Here is a 14,222-nt window from a genome sequence, read left to right as displayed (position 1 = left end):
ACAGTAAAACCCACTGTGTTAAAGCAAATTTTAGAATCACTCCATAATTTGGGGAAATTAAAAAGGTGCTTGTCTGATGCTGAACTGACATTGATACAGGAGCCAAGCAAGTGTGAGGCCACTACTGAGAAGCCCCTGTCACTTCTTGCAACCTGTTCCACATCACACAGCTGGGGCATTCATAGAAAGGACTGAGACCTGACACCCTTAGGTGTTGTTTCAGTATTGTTTTAATCACAGTAAATTTTCTGGTCCTTGTTCATTCCCCGCAATAAGCAAGACAACACAGGCAATTTTAAGCAATCTGGTCAACTGCAACAACCTCTGTGATGTATACTTGAGCCTAGTCAAGATCCCCATAACAACAGGTCCATGAACACGTGTAAGAAGATTCAGGTTTGCAAGTATGTATGTACAGGCACACATATTTGGTAACAATTGCAAAAAGATGCACATTCTGTCACTTTCACTTTTTCAATAATAATAATAATAATAATAATAATAATAATAATAATAATAATAGCCCTGCTGCTGGTGGGAGTAGCAGAACTCCTCTTGCCATCCTCCGTTTGGCTTCTGACATTTTCTTTCCCATGAATGCCCTAGATGTAGCAATATTGGAGGCATTTTGGGAGAAAATGGCACCTACCACAAAAAACTGTGGTGACTGCCCTTCCCCCTTCCAAAAATGCCTTAGGGAAAAAAAGCTATGTATGTGGCATTGTGAAAGAGGAAAATGTAGCTGTCAGCCAGTGGCTGCCAAGAGGAGCTCTAAATCCCAACACAACTGTGCTTTAAGATAAAGGACTGAAACTGCTGTGGCCACCACTAAGCCTCCACCCCAACAAATCTTTCCGTTTACCCTTCCAGTGATAAATTACCAAAATCCCAGCTCTTCTCTTATTCTCCGGTACTTCCCCTTTATAGAGGTCTGTTATTGGTGGACAGACAGGTGAAAAGGAGCCTCCTCACATGCAAAAAGGAGAGGAGAGGTATAGTGCTGTGGTATCATGGCTGGAGGGGAAGATGAGCAGGAGCAGCAAGGAGGTAGTGTTGGGGGTCCTGCTGCCAGTGGGCCTGGTGTTTGGACATGAAACAAGCCCTTTCAACAATGGCAGAAGGTAATGATCCTTAAGAGACCCTGGGCATAAACTAAAATTAATCATGAAGTGCAGGAGATGGCAAAACCAACCATCACAGGATGAGGATATAGGGTTTAAATCAGGCGTAGGCAAACTCGGCCCTCCAGATGTTTTGGGTCCACAACTCCCATGATCCCTAGCTAACAGGACCAGTGGTCAGGGATGATGGGAATTGTAGTCCCAAAACATCTGGAGGGCCGAGTTTGCCTATGCCTGGTTTAAATTCAGGAATACCAGCTTACAAAGGAGGTGAAAATACATATATATATATATATAGGAGCGTGATCCAAGGAATGATATAAAACTTAAAAGATGAAATAAACAGTGGACTCCATTATAGAATTATGATAAATGTTTACACCTGGTGCCAAATTGTAGAAATTTTTCAAAAGAAAATCCTCTGGTGAGGAGCAGTCATCTCAACAGTAGACTGGATCAAATATGCTTATCTGTTATAGAAAGAGATGTAATTTTATTGAATAGTCAGTTAAGTATTATTAAAGGAAACAATTTAATAAGATACATTGCTAGCTGAATATGAAACTGACTGGAATAAAAAAAGAGATTGCTTTTAAGCAATGAAGCAAGAAGTAAACATTCAGTGTTTTGCTAGATAGAGATAAAATTGTTGTCCTGAACTCAGAGACCTTGTCTGAGATGGGACACCTGGTTTAACCTTTGCACAGCAAATCCCGGTACCAGATATTCAAAGTGGACTATTCAGTGATTTATTCTCTAACCAAATTTCAAATACTTAATTCAGTTTGGAAGCAAAAAGGGCTACATCATCAGATTTCCCCCACATGCGAGTAACATTGCTGGATCTGTGGCACTTTCTGATTGAAAATTTTAATGCTTCCCAACATGGTCCTAGATAGATCAGATCCCTTCCCCAGCAACCTCTTGTATTTCCTAAATTAACGCAAGTATATCATTGTTATATTGACAGTAGATGTTAAACTGACTTAGGTGGCTTTGAGAAAGCACTATCTCTCAGTTCTTACATGTGACTGTCTTAAAGCTAAAAACACTGCACGGAGGCTCCTTCTGGAAAATGCAGGATATAAATGTAACAAATAACTAAAGTAGTAAAAAGCTTATGGTTTGATGTAAATGAGGCACTGTGCAGCCAAATAAGCAAAGAGGACTCGGTGCAAACCACATCATACATTTAACTGTATGGGAACTGTAGTTTACCCACCACAGAGCTTTAATTCCTGGCACCCTTAACAAATGACAGTTCTCATGAATTTGGGGGAGAGAAGTCATGTGCTTTAAAATAGTTTTAAATGTGTGGTGTGGATGTGACACAGCAAGTCCAACCCAGCAGGAGGATAGCAGCATGTGTTAATGTTACTCTACCAGCAACATCCTGCCTGTTCAAAACTTTTACATGGTACAGAAAATGGGCATGGTGAAGCCAAATGGGCATGGGATATCCAAAAAGCCAGCTGCCCCATTTACTCCATCCTCTTTACACATTTATATCCCACCTTTCATCCAAAGAGCTCAAAGTGGCATAGATGGCCACATGGCTTGCACTCTTTATAAAGACTTGAGGAATGAGATTATCACCCCTCTTTTATTGTCCATTCCGGGTCGCCCAACCACTGCCACAGTGTCCTTTCTCTTTGCAGATCAAGATGAGCAGGTGACAGCAAAGGTTGCAAGGTTTTTAGCTGGGCAGTTCAGAATAAGACCCACCATTTGACTATTGATTCAAAACCCTAAAATGTACTTTATATAACTGACTTTTTATTTCTGTTCGTTGTATATTGTACAGTGCTACCTTGGGTTACAGACGCGCCAGGTTACATACGCTTCATGTTATAGACTCTGCTAACCCAGAAATAATACCTCAGGTTAAGAAATTTGCTTCAGGATGAGAACAGAAATTGTGCGGCGGCGGCGTGGCAGCAGCGGGAGGCTCCATTAGCTAAAGTGGTGCTTCAGGTTAAGAACAGTTTCAGGTTAAGTACGGACCTCCGGAACAAATTAAGTACTTAACCTGAGGTACCACTGTATTTTTGTTTCATTGCTATGGCTGATGCAAATAAAGATTCACGCATTCATTGGCATAGATAGTTCTCCTCCTCCCCATTTCATCCTCACAACAGGACTGTGAGGTAGGTTAGGCTGAGAGTGAGTGACTGGCCACCAAGTGAGCTTCATGGATGAGTGGGGCTTTGAACCATGGTCTCCCAGGGCTTGCCCAACACTCAAGTCACCCCACCACACAGGCTGTAGGTTACAGCTACTGTTTATACAGAACAATGCTTTGACCGCCCTTTTATCATGTTTAACCCCCACTTATTTATTCGTCTTTTTTGTTTTAAATTTGATGTATTTCTGTTTTAATTATTTTAATTGTATTGTTGTTGTGAGCCGCCTTGGGCATCATTCACAGGAGGGTGGGATATAATTAATAAATGCATTATAATAATCAATATTATAGAATTACAACTATGCACACTTAAAGGCCTTAGGTACCAGTTAGCGAATTTACTTCTCTTGCTGAGCACTTAGTTGCTGTATCTTGCCTATTAAGCCCGGGAGATTATTTTATCAGCTTGATTATATTACATCGATAAGCAACCATGTGCAAAAATCCCTAATTGAGGAATAACGAGGAAATATAGGATATTGTCTGTAAAACAGTGTTTGCATAAATAAGCACCTAAGGACTAATAGAAGAAAAGACTGATTACCTACTACATACAGACTCCCATAGGGGACTTAGCTGGTTATATAATTATCAGCAAAGTTTTAAGCTGCAGAGAACAATATGGGTTGTGTGAATACATATAGTAACCAATTCTGTTACAATGTGTATTATTTCCAGAAATGACAATCTGTATACAAAGAAACATTACGTACAGTAACAATCACTTTGTTTCTCTTAACCAACCGATTTAAAATAAAAATAAAAATGCAAAGATAACAGAGTAGAGTGTAGAAACTGGTGGGATCCATTTTCTGGATCCATGTCAGGGGGGAGAGACTACTGTTGCTACAAAAAAAGGTAGCAGGTTGGCATAAACCTTTAAACCTCCTACAGCTTTAAAGGTGCCTAGCACAAACCGCTCTGTGCCTATCTGACATTCGGCCAGCTTCATCTCTTCAGGATTTTTTTGCAAATTTCATGCACTTCTGTTGGGGAAGAAAAGTAACTATTATGGGTACATTGTGACTTCCTTGTTTAAATCAATGAGAAATGCAAATGAAGCTTTTCCTTTTAAAAATAAATATAAAAGTGGTCCCAGGAATTGGGAACAAAATAAAGCAAGATATGCCACCGAAGTACCAAGATAAAGAACCTACCTAAATGAAGAAACAAATATGAATATGAAGAGTTTGTTTTGGGTTTTTTTTTTGGCACTGCTCTACCTGCACTCAGGGCTCAGTTTCTTGGTCTGGTTCTAGAATGGGGTGGAATCCTGGGAATGTCAGAGTGCAATGGAAACAGGCATTTTAGGGCATGACACAGAGAGAATGATTTATTAGGAACTGGTTATTATTTAAAGACATTAGCTGGTAGAACTTCGAGATGTTTTTAAAAACATGTCTGTCTTGTTCATTCTGAAGTCAAAGCATTATATGCATAAAATAAACTTCCAAGTGATTGATACACACACACACACACACACACACACACACACACACAGAGTGATACATCAGTTTAAGAACCGTCTGGTTTAAGAACGATTTGGTTTACAAACTCCGCAAAACCGGAAATAGTGTCCCGGTTTGAGAACTTTACCTTGGTCTAAGAACGGAATCCGATTGGTGGAAGGGCACCGGCGGCGGGAGCCTCATTAGGGAAAACGCACCTTGGTTTAAGAAAGGTTTGGGTTTAAGAATGGACTTCCAGAACAGATTAAGTTCATAAACTGAGGTACCAGTGTAAGTCCTAAATTGTTCAGAGCAACCTTTGGCTGCAGTCTGTTGGTGCTATTAGACAAATAGGAGAAAATGAACTTTCCATATCAGATAGGAGTGGTGATGGTGAGTCGTTTGACGATCTTGCATGTTCTTCACAGGATCACACTCTCCCAGAAGGCACAGGTTTGCACAGGCTGCCAAGACCATATAACACTGGTCCTGAAAGACCTACATTGGCTCCCGGTATGTTTCACAGCATAAATCAAAGTGTTTGTGCTGACCTTTAAAGCCCTAAATTGCCTTGGCCCAGTATACCTGAAGGAGCGTCTCCACCCCCATCGTTCAGCCCGGACACTGAGATCCAGCACCGAGGGCCTTCTGGTGATTCCCTTACTGCGAGAAGCCAAGTTACAGGGAACCAGGCAGAGGGCCTTCTCAGTAGTGGCGCCCACCCTGTGGAATGCCCTCCCATCAGATGTCAAGGAAATAAACAACTATCTGACTTTTAGAAGACATCTGAAGGCAGCCCTGTTTAGGGAAGTTTTTAATGTTTGATATTTTATCACTTTTTAAATATTCTGTTGGGAGCCGCCCAGAGTGGTTGGCGAAACCCAGACAGATGGGTGGGGTATAAATTATTATTAGAATATTATTATTAACCTGAGGGTGCTCCTGGCTTCAGCCTAGCTTAGCTGTTGTATTCTAAGAACACGTAATGTCTTTAATTAGCAACACCTGGCTCACCAGGACACGGAGTGTATTTTAGGCTGCTCTTGACAAGTCTCCAAAAGTTACAGCTAGGGCAAAATACTAATAAGAGCTCACAGCCCATAAATATGTGACTTTAATAATCACATGTGTTTGTTTTATGCTGATTGTTACCTACAAAGCCTTACACCCACCTGAAGAACAGTGTATCTTTTAGATACACACCTCAGATCCCATTTTAGATAGTCAAGGAGGTGCGGCTTTGAATTTCATGTTTCCATGATGTAAGCTTGATGGAGCACAGGGAAAAGACTTTTCCATCAGGGCTTCAATCCTCTGGAACTTTCTTGCAGTTGAGGCTTGACTCTCTGCCCTTAGAAGGCATGTGAACATTTTAAGCTGAAATTTGGGTTGTGAACTAGCATTTATTTAACAAAATTTGTATGTGCCTTAACTGCAAATAAAACATCTAAGTGGATTAGGAAGAATATAAAAGGTTTAAAAAGCAAAATGAATAAAACCAACTATTAAATGCATGCATTGTATGCTAAAATTACAGATTAAAATACATATCAAACATATATGCCTGGGTAGGCTTGCCTAAACAACAACAACGAAAAGGTGTTAGCAGATGTGAAAAAGAATACAGTGAAACCTCCTACCTAATGTCAATGGGCAGGGAGTTCCAGAGTGTAGGAGCTGCCCCAGTAAAATACTGGATCCTTACAAATGCAGAATGTGCATTGCATGGCACCTGCAAAAGTGTAAGTTCCATAAAACAAAGTGGTTGAGTGGGCATATATGGGCTAAGGCAATCCTGCAAGTAAACTGGTCACAAGATGCTAAAGGCTTTATGTACTAACCCTAACACCTTGAACTTGGCCAGTGATGAATTGGTAGCCAGTGCAGACCTTTAAACAGCAGTGTTATGTGCTGGCAGGATCTTATCCCTGTCAACAACCATGCTGAAAATTTCTGCACCAACTGCAGTTTCCAGACAATCTTGGAAGTCACTAGTACCCGCACTGCTGTGCTTATGGTCTCCTATCAGTGATAAATTTGGATCCTGAAGCACCCCCAAACCACATCCTGTCCAGAACTTCATCCTGTCCAATTTCTCAGAAATGGGAAGTACTCACCCACAACCCCTCTGACTTCCTTGGATTCAAGCTCAGCCTATTTTCCCTCATCCCTCCCACCTCTTCATTCTGACAACAGTCCAGGGTTTGGAGGCCCTCACCTGATGCAGATGCTATGCAGTAATAGAGCTGAGTGCTGTAATACCCTTGGTGCTTTGCCTCAAATCGCCTAATGATGGCTCCCAGTGGCTTCTTATAGATATTAAACAGCACTGAGGATACAACAAGTGCATTGAGGCACCTCATAGTATAACTCTCCAAATGCTACTCTCTGAATTTGGCCATGTAGATAGGACTGAAGCTGTATTAGCACAGGGCCCCCAATTTCCATCCCATAGAGCAGGAGGATACCATGGTCAAAAGCAGCTGAGAGATAAGAAGCAGGAGCAAAGTCACACTTGTCCCACTCTCAGTAACGGCTACCCATCAGGGCAACCAAGGCCAATAATTGACTTTGGCAGTCATGCCTAGACTCAGATTAAAATGGGTTCAGATAGTCTACGTCATCCAAGAATACCTTCAGCTGGCCCACTATATATTAACATGCTTTTCTACTGAATAGGTTTCTTTTCCTGAAATTGTGGTTTACTGTGTTAGGTTTCAATCATTTTGTGGCAATTAATTTTTCAAGTACAAATTGAAACCGGCCAAATATTATGGTCCTAGGTAGTGATGACTCCCTCGTTCTCTTAGAATGGAAATGGTGCCCACCTGAGAGGTGCCAGAACTGAGTACCAGTGAGTTCTGGTTGAAAAAAAAAGTCCTGGTCAGGGCCAATATGTCAGTGTCATCACAGCCTGTGGAAAATGGATTTTTGATCTTAGAATGGTAACTCAAGAAATTATATGCCCTACTCCCATGGGATACAGATTGTTTTAGAATTCCAAGGTACCCCATTTTCTAATTATAAACCTTGTTTTTGCTGATTTCCTTAATTTGTCCCTTGCATTTGAACCCGTTGTAGTTTAGCCACATATAAAAATGTTCTGTATGATACTGGTAAACACTTTGTAAAATAAACAAATAAGGGTGTTCAAAATACCTAGACAACAAAAAGTAACAAAAATAAAATTTTTAAGTGCCTATTTTAGATAAGAGGCAGCCTTTTTAGGGTCCCCCTCTATAATCAGCCTAGTTTTTAAATTTATTTTGAGGATGAAAGGCTACAAATTTGAAAAAGAAAATCCCTAAATTTCTTCCCCAGCTCATTTCAGGAAAGAATAAAAGTGAGCTAAGAAGTGTTTATTTTTTCTTCCTCCATTCACAAGATGATGCCTCACTCGTGGGGAGTGGTAGATGAAGAGAAAAGGAAGAGACCGCTCTCTACAACACACACAGCATGGAGGTTTTCAAAAATAAAATGCCTTCTCTTCTTGAAAAAATGGCACAGAAGGTCAGAAAGTTCTCTCCTTCTCTTTCATATTTTCTCTTTCATGGGAGGTGTATCTCCTTATGGCGGAAGGAGAAAAAGAGTTTCTCCCCGTAAGGTAAAGATCCAAGGAGCCTGCTTGGTGCTGAAGTTAAGTGGGGGGTTAAGTGGGATGCCAATCCCCCCCAAGCAACAGCATGCAAGCCCCTTCAAATTTCACAGACTCCCCCAGCATCATAGTGAGCAATGTGTGAAAACTTGAACTAGGATCTCAGTGAGGCAGAGCTAGGCAGACCATTCCAGAGCTTTCACTGGGAGCTGATAAAGCTTGATAAAGCTCTATGAAATTTTAAAGATGACCCAAATCCCTTCAGGAGGATTTGTGTTTGATAGGGTGCAGGTTGCTACCCCTTCTGGATTTTTTTCCTCCCCCTTTATTGATCTGAACCAGCCAGTTGGGCTTCCCATTTGACACACATCAGATAAGGACGATCCTTCCAGGACAACTTTGGGATTCTATGGCCCATTACCCCCATCTGGCCATGTGGACAGAATCCTTTCCCTTACTAGGGTACCCTGATGCTTTCATCCACAGGAGAGGGGAAATAAGGTTCCTTCCTACCCCTTCCTACCCATCTTTTTTTGTGACAAAAAGATGTGACAATTGCTGCAAGGTAGGCAAAAACCCCAGACTGGCCTGATTGGTCTGCAAATAAAATTCTTTCCTGGCCCCAAATACAGCGATGGATTCACTCCACAGTAAAGTCATATGGATGCACTGCTTGCTTACCTTCAGGCAGGGCCAAATATCTACCAGGGTGGTGGATGGAATGCAGGAAGGTGGCACAGCCTGCTTTTGAATTTTGGAGGTGGACCCAAGAAGACAGGTTTACCCAGGTCTGTCTCCAAATTTCCATCCTGCTGTCTGGCCTCTAATTGGCCAGTTTAAGGTAGGGAAGCCACATACTCCCCGTGGCTGGCCAGGGCTGATAACGTCAGCCAGCCAATTGCACAAGAGGCTTTCTCTCCTCCCAGCTCACCCAAGGCCATGCCAGGCTGAAACCGCTGCTGTCATCAAGGATAAGCAGTCTTTATCTAGTGGTTCTGTCCTTGTAGTTCTCTAAGTTACTGATGGAGTCAGACAGTACTGTGGAATAGTAAAGAGGGCATGCTAAAATAAATGGCCATCTGTGTCCTTTCTTTCATTCTACAAACCACACCTCTGGTGTGTATTCTGCAGCCTCCCAGGGTGTCCAGTGCTTCAGCTAAAGCCTAGGAGACGACATCATGCCATTACTCCTCCCATGGGGGTTCTTCAGATGAGGAAGCATGGGTAGCTAGGAAGGCAACTCAGTACTGGATAAATTTTTAATGGAAAGCAAAACATACACACCACCCCCTCAGCCATCTCATCATGATGAAAGTAAGTTCCAAATCCAATGAAATTATAAATAAATTCTAAAATGCCCTAAGAATGAGGAAGAAAAACAGAAGTTTCTTTCACAGTGGAAGAAAAAATTCAGAAAATGGAAGGCCAGGTTATGGTAAGGCACTAGTGGCACATTCAGTCCTAAGCACTTATATTCTGGCACAATTTTTCTGTAATGTGGTTTATACCATGATCCACATTAAGCGCCTGAATTGGTGTGGTAGCACTGTCTGTTAAAATTAGTGGGACATATCTAGATAATATGCTTAGTTGTCAGGCTGTTAAAACTGGACCCTGTGTAAGGGCATCAAAGGGATGAGCATGCCTAGCAGGGTGCTTGACACTCCTAATTTTAGGGTTGTAAATTCCACAATAAAAAAGATAAAAATTCAATAGTCCCATTCACCATAGAAGCTTGAAGAAAACTAAAATTCTCATAAAAGTAATACAGCACCACACAGGCTCAAATAACAGCTCCTTCAGTAAGATTTTTTTTAAAATGGAAAATGAGTTTGTTTCTGAATGAAAGGAGACCTTACAACTCTTTCCCCCAATTAGCTTTAATCAGCCAGAATGAAACACACCCTCCTCTCCAAGGATGCAAAATAAATAAATAAAAAATAATGATATCAAGAGAGAGGGCAGCCAAAAGGAAGTTGTAATATAAGGGAGTTATGGATTGCCATTAAATTAACCAGATGCTTTTCTGAATTGCAACAAGATGATTTAAGAAGGATAATAAGCTGAAGAAAAACAGAACTCACTGGGAATATGAAAATGGCATTCCAAATTACCCACAGCTGATGACTAGAGTAAAAGGAACCTGCAGGTAATCACTGAAGATAACAATGTTAGGAACAAGCATTTCTAAATCTTTCCTTTCATAAGCGTTCATCTTCAGCAGGAAATGTCTCACAAACAAGACATACACATACCAATGCTAGATTGATACTTTATATATGAATTCCATTCCAGATTTTGACATGGAAACACAGGTTCTGAAATGCCAGAAGTATGTTAGAGACCTTCAAAATAGTAAGCAGTTGTCTCCTCTGGAGAACTGGCAGCAGCTAGTGTTTCTTTTATCCCCCTCGTCATGGTTTGCAATGCATTGTCAAGCATGCTGTGAACTGGACAGTGGCCTACTTCCTACTTCCTGCTCAACTAGTGGCTGCCCTGGGAAACCATGAACCCCAGAACAGAATGGGGATAAACAAGCGCATTGTAAGGCTGTGACACTCCCTCAGTGAAGTTTTATTCTCAGCCCATTTTTCCATGTTGCTGTTTCCAATTCTTCTTAATCTGAGAGTTAAAAAATGGCATAAAATATATCTGAAAACTGAACTTGAAAAGCATGCGAGGCATTGCTATTTATCAACATTTTGAAGCTAAGCAGATACACCTTCTGATTCACAGATTGCCTTTTTTTGCACATCCTTCACCAAATGTTTGAGAATCAAGTAACATGTGCAGGGACTAAACCCCCAAAATTGGCATCTGCAGCCAGCAACCATATATAAATCCAATGGGTTGAATATAAATTAAGTTAGTTGAACTCTGTCCCCACTGCAATCATGAGACAACTTAGCAATTACTTGATTTTAATGGGAATTAAGTTCAACTAACTTGGTCAGGATCCAAACCGATGCTCAGTTGCTTTTAATCTGTTACCAAGCATATTATGAAACTTTGCTATTCCTCTGGAAATGATACAAAGAGTCATATTCTCTACTGAAGTCCAAACCGCTGCAATTCCCCTACATTTCTCCTTCTAGAGAAGGGATGGAAGATGTGGGCAGCACCAAGGAAGCATGGAAAATGTGCCTCTAACTAAGGAGGGTGGCTGCTTTTAAATAATATATACATATACAAATCAGTTTGCATCAAAAACCATGAGGCCTTAGCTGGTGTACGCACGTCATCCTTTCTGTAGTGCCAAATAAGTCATATATGTTTCATGGGATGATAGATAAAGATATTCCATGCAGAGTTTAGTCTGAGTGCCATGGCAACCATCATAGAATTGTAGGGTTGGAATGGATCCTTAGGGTCATCTAGTCCAACCCCATGCAACACACAGAGGAAGAGTGCATGCATATAATGAGGAGGAGGAGGAGGAGGAGGATAATGGTGATGATGATATAGTCCTGAGGGAAAAGGGGACAATATAATCAGCATATCAACCACATGGAAATAAGAACAGCAGAAGGGAACTACTGGTGCATACAGAAAGGCAGCTGTGTTGGTCCTTTGGAATGGTAGTAATTCACCATACGCCGTAGTGAGGATGGCTGAAGAGTGATTACAGAGATGGGACTGTAATGTTGCTCTAAAAAGGAAAGGTGCTCCATCAGAGCGTACCATCAGAATGAAAGCATTGTGGCTGTAAGAGTGTGAACTAAGAACTAGGTAATCACCAATTCTGCTCTTACATTATCACCAACTCTGCAGCCTCAGAGACTCAGTTGACTTGTTTAAAACATATGCCTATCATTTTTCCTTGAGATACCTCAGGTATGGGTTTGATCCAGGCATCTGAATGGGGTATAGAGTATGCACATGCCAACTTCAGTCTATCACATCACCTACACGGCACTTGTAGCTATACAGTCTCTTAATTCTGTTATCTCGGTATCGATAGAAATGTCCAACAAGCAAATTATACAGTCGCTGAAATGCTGGATTTGGATGTCAGCAATGAGATCCAGATTCGAATTCTGTCACCCCCCCCCGGGGGGGAGCTGCCACGGATTGGTCTATTTGAATGGATGGGTTTGGCGGGAACCTGTGAGCCTCCGGCCTTTCAAGTCACTGTCTTTAAGCTCACAGTCTTTAAACTGTCTTATAGAGTTGTTGTGAAGTAGCATCTAATATCATTTTTAAGGCTGTGAACAGAGTTGTTGTAATGTGGTTAAGAGAGTGAGCTGTGAAGTAACTACTTCAAAACTCATCTCAGCGACAAACTCACAATTTTGCCTTCGGCAAGCCACTATCTCTTTACCTTAATTCTCCCATCATCTTCAAATAAATACTACCTTACAGAGCACACGGCACCAATGTATTACTGCACACAGAGGCCTTTCCTTGAGTGTCCTGTCCCCACCACTGACATTAGTCTTGAGAGAAGAAGCCAATAAAATACTTTCTCCCAAGCCAAATCAAAGTGTATGGAGTTACAGCTGGAGACAGGAGATTTGCAGAACACGTCAGGGGAACATGACGATTTCTCTGGAACGCAAACGTACCCACAGGCAGAAAAGAGTTGGCACCCCTTTTTATAGAGTCATATTTCAAAGATTATTGTAATATGCAATTTGAGCATTCAAAAGGCACTGAGTGTTTATTATTGCTATTATTTAAACAGGATTTTTAATACATTTTTTTACCATTTCTGGTGTATGAAGAATTTTACCATTCTTATTTGTCTATGTGACTTTGTGCCAAAGCTGTGATCTATACAGAATATAATTTTAACAGGAATCTTTGAGATCTAGAGGCCACAATCCAGCAAATTCGTTTGCATGCACAAACAGATTGCACGTCACACGTGTGTGTGTGTGTGCACACGCGCGCTTGACACAACACCATTTCTCTTAGTCCCATGCCTAATATTTAGGGAGCTTTAAAAACACCTTGTTTAATGGATTGAGGTGTGGACGCTATGGTGAAAAATAAGAAACTTCTCCTGACACACAAGCAGACACAGATGTGAGCTTTTGGATTGTGCGCCACACTGGCAAACATTGTGGACTCACGAAAACAACACAAGGCTTCTTGTTTATGTAAAAAGGAGTCTCTTAACTTAGCTAACTACATTATTTGTCTGCTCAGAAATTTAGGATGCTGTGTAAAACACAACATGGCAGAAAACTCCTGGAATAGAAATGCAGTGCATATTTCGCTACCAGCGCAGTTATATTATCTTGTATGGCACGTGCACAGTTGCCAAGGCAACCAGTATCCTTCAACCAACTCTATTATTATGGCTATTAGAGGCTTTTAGACTCTCTGGTGTCCAAGCCATCACTCTGAGCTGGTTTGTGCTAATAACCCTCAAATACAGATGCAAGTAGAAAAGCACAGAGGAGAGGGGAGAAACACTTTTGCAGATCGACACTCAGCATTATAAGCCAGTGGCGGCTTGGGAAATTAAATTCAATCAGCTAGAGGGAAGCAACTGTTATATAACTATCTTTATTAAGCCAGATAAGTGTAGTGACAGTTCACTGCAGACCTTGAGTTCCTGTGATGAATAACTGTCTGAGTGAATCTAATAGCAGAGCAGGGCTACAGTACTTACTAATTATCTGGAAGAAAAAATCTCATTGCACACCTATTGCAGTGAAAAATTAATTAGCCACTGCTGCAGCTATCAGATTGTATTTTCTGAGAGGTAAATGATGAATATATTCATAAAAGATACAACTAGGAAATGATAGATTTCTACCTTTTTAATGTTATCTCTCAAATTGTGAAAGTGGATGTTGCCATTATTAAATGAAAAATCATTACAATTCAATCTGTATTTGTCTGACACAAGCCATCCTTTTAAC

The 14,222-nt window shown here is 41.0% G+C and overlaps 1 protein-coding gene and 1 long non-coding RNA gene across 3 annotated transcripts in view; one reads left to right on the top strand and one right to left on the bottom strand.

Moving 5' to 3' along the window:
• The window catches only part of SLC6A1 (solute carrier family 6 member 1), a 79,485-nt gene that overhangs the window by 51,245 nt on the left and 14,018 nt on the right, over positions 1–14,222 (bottom strand). The window lies entirely within an intron of this gene.
• On the top strand, positions 6,267–8,255 carry LOC309334811. Its single transcript, XR_014153282.1, has 2 exons — positions 6,267–7,608; positions 8,140–8,255. It is a non-coding gene; the product is annotated as an uncharacterized lncRNA (long non-coding RNA).

The sequence above is a fragment of the Podarcis erhardii genome (assembly GCF_964252035.2).
Source record: "Podarcis erhardii genome assembly, chromosome: 2".
NCBI lineage: Eukaryota > Metazoa > Chordata > Lepidosauria > Squamata > Lacertidae > Podarcis > Podarcis erhardii.
The sequence above is the reverse complement of the archived record's forward strand: the minus strand, read 5'-3'. Positions and strand labels throughout refer to the sequence as shown.